General features: G+C 55.0%; 1 pseudogene; it reads right to left on the bottom strand.

The window, feature by feature from the left end:
• Positions 1 to 2,434, bottom strand: part of LOC106815644 — a 3,774-nt pseudogene extending 1,340 nt beyond the window's left edge.
• Positions 2,435 to 3,441: the final 1,007 nt, after the last annotated feature.

Genomic DNA, 3,441 nt, shown 5'->3' with positions numbered 1-3,441 from the left:
GTCTTGCGCGCGCAGACGGCAATGAGCTTCCGTTGTTTCGTGACAGTGCGGCTTCTTTCTTCTCTCTCCTCCCCCAACTCTCTCTCCTCTCTCACTCTCTCTCTCATCTCTCTCTCTCTCTCCTCCCCAACTCTCTCTCCCTCTCTCTCTCTCTCTCTCTTCTCTCTCTCTCTCTTCTCTCTCCTCTTCCTCTCTCTCTCGCTCTCTCTCTCTCTCTCTATCTCTCTCTTCTCTCTCTCTCTCTTCTCTCTCTCTCTCTCTCTCTCTCTTCTCTCGTCTCTCTCTTCTACGTCTCTCTCTCTCTCTCTCTCTCTCTCTCTCCTCTTCTCTCTCCCGGTTCTCTCTCTCTCTCTCTCTCTTCTCTCTCTCTCTCTCTCTCTCTCTCTTCGTTCTCTCTCTCTCTCGTGTCTCTCTCTTCTCTCTCTCTCTCTCTTCTTATCTCTCTTCTCTCTCTCTCTCTCTCTCTCTCTCTCCCCCTCTCTCCCACCACACCCTCTCTCTCGTACCCGCTCACTCAAACACTTGTGTGCGTGCCCTCCCTCTCTCCCTTTTTCTCCCCTCCCGCTCTCCCTTATTCTCCCCTTTCTCTCTCACTCGTCTGTATTGATCGGAGGAAGCACGGCATTAAATCTAAATGATAACGCGTTGCGACTTCGATTAGCGTTTGTTTCAGAAAAAACGATAATTCAGCGCATCAGACAGATGTTTGAAGGGCAGAAACCGACGGACACGCGCCGCGACGCAGAACGCAATAAATCTCGCGAATTACATTTGAGAATTTGCTGCTGCGGCGCGTCTGCCTCGCCGTGAGAGGCCGCGGTCGTGTTTGCACGACAAGCGAAGCTACGAACATACGAGTCCCACGCTTACGTCATCAGCGCTGCGGCTTACGTCAGAGCCTGGCTGCTAGACTGGTACTCGCTCCCACCTCGATCACTCGATGGGTGGACCTAAGCCGAGAGGTGGGACCGGGTACCAGTCTACCTGGCTGCTTGCTAACAGGCCAATCGTCATCGCGGGTTTATATACGACTAAGGACCAGGTCACTGCCGCGGGTCACGAAATGCGTAATGCGTAATGCGTACACACTCCTCACAGACATTCAGGGATGGAAATTAACTTTGGCAAAATTAAAATTAAGCAACAATTACCTGCTGCCAGAGAAACAAGCGGGCAGCAAACTTATTTACCCAGGCAGTAACCCTAGCAGCGTCACTCCCTCCCACCCAACAGTACTGTCCGATTCATAAAAATAATATAGATAGGATATCTATGGTCTATGGTCCGATTGCCTCTATCCATTAGGAAATTGGTTTGGCATCCTATACTAGCCCTGTTTCCCCTGATTCGTTTATTGTGAATATAGTCACCCAGGCTGCACATCGAATAAAGAACGGTAGGTAACGCAGCATCAATGCGATTTGAAAAAACAATCGTTTGCAACAGAAATTCCCAGTAACTTTTCTGTTAGTAGGCTCGGTTTATTGGGAACTTTTCGACAGTATAAATTTGCTGCCGAAATTGAGAGCAGGGAGCAGGCAAACTGACGATTGTAGGCAGCAAAACTGCTGCTTGCTGCGTTTATACGCACGTACAAACTGCTACTTGCACGTATAAACTGCTCGTATAAGCTGCACGTATAAACTGCAGTATAACGTATAACTGCTATACGCACGTACAAACTGCTACTTGCTGCGTTAATACGTATGTACACATGCCCGCACGCACCCACATACGCACGAGCCGACACAGACACGCACGCATGCACGCACGCACACACGCATGAACGCCCACACTCATATGTACGTACGCACACTGACGCTGGCACGATTGCATTATGCAAGTCATGCTCGCCTATGTCGCCTATAACAGCAACATTCCATCAGGAGTAGATAAAGACTTTATCTACTCCTGATTCCATCCATGCTCTCTATCTGCGCAGTGAGAGCCACACGAACCATCACAACGTTGGCCAACAAGACAATGTTGCCCGAGTCTACTCTCAGATCGACTACAGAATCCCACGTGAAGTTACTATTATACAGCATTCATCGCCTGAGCTGCAAACACCGGTTATGGAGATGCCAGCTGATGCCTCCCCACCTCTCTCTCTCTCTCTCTCTCTCTCTCTCTCTCTCTCTCGCTCTCTCTCTCTCTCTCTCCCTTTCTCTTTATCTTTGTTTTTCTCGCTCCCCCTCTCTCTCTCGCTCGCTTGCTCTCTCTCCCTCCCTCCCCCCTCTCTCTCTCTGCCATGCCTCCATCAATTAATCGCTGTCTACCGTGTGCATTATACCTTTCTCACTATACCCTCATGCGATCCCTAACGCACTTGTACTCAGGCCCCTATATCTGCTAGATAATAATACATACCAGCATGTGCTCACCCGCGTTGATTAAGTGAACAGCATACACATTATCACGTTTCCACCTCGATTATGATGGCGGGCGCGTGCGTCTACACGCGCTGCACTCAGACCCCCGTGGCTGCTGCGTGCCGTCTTACACGCGTGCACCCAACCCCGGGGGCTGCACGTGCGTCTACACGCGATACACGCAACCCCTGTGGGTGCGCGTTGGCTAACACGCGCTGCACGCAGCCCGTGCGTGCCGCCGTTGCGCGCGTGCGTATTACACGCGTGCACGCGCCCCGTGGGCTGCGCGTCATGCAGCGTGCGTCTACACGCCGTGCACCGCAGCCCCGTGCGTGCGCGTATGCGCGTGCGTCTTACCGCGGGCACGCACCCCCTGTGGGTTGCGCGTATGCGAGCTCGTGCGGCTATACGCGTGCCACGCAGCTTCGTGCGTGCGCGTATGCGCTGCGTTTACCGCGTCACGCCAGACCCCGTTGCTGTGCGCGTATGCGCGTGCGTCTTAACGCGTGCACCCAACGCCCCGTGGGTGCGCGCTGCGCTCTACACGCGTGCCACCAACCCGTGGGTGCACGTGCGTCTACAGCGTACACGCAACCCCTGTGGCGTGCGCGTGCTCTACACGCGGTGCACCGCAGCCCTCGTGCGTGCGCGTATGCGCGTGCGTTTACACGCGCTGCACGCAGTCCCGCGTGGGTGCCGGGGTATGCCGCGTGCGTCTACACGCTGGCACGCAGCCCCCGTGGCGTGCGCATATGCGCGATGCGTCTACACGCCGTGACGCAACCCCTGCTGGGTGCGACGTATGCGCGTGCGGCCTATACGCGTGCACGCAGCTTCCGTGTCGTGCGCGTATGCGCGTGCGTCTATACGCAGTACACGCAACCCCCGTTGCGTTGCGCGTATGCGCGTGCGCGTTATACGCGTGCACGCCAACCCGTGGGTGCGCGTGATGCGCGTGCGTCGTATACGCGTGCAGCGCAGCTTCCGTGCGTGCGGTATGCCTGCGTGGGTCTGATACGCGTACACGCACCCCCCCCCCGTGCGTGCGCAGTATGGCGTGCGTCTATAC

The sequence above is a fragment of the Priapulus caudatus genome, unplaced genomic scaffold (assembly GCF_000485595.1).
Source record: "Priapulus caudatus unplaced genomic scaffold, Priapulus_caudatus-5.0.1 Scaffold1168, whole genome shotgun sequence".
NCBI classification, from domain to species: Eukaryota; Metazoa; Priapulida; class Priapulimorpha; order Priapulimorphida; family Priapulidae; genus Priapulus; species Priapulus caudatus.
The sequence above is the reverse complement of the archived record's forward strand: the minus strand, read 5'-3'. Positions and strand labels throughout refer to the sequence as shown.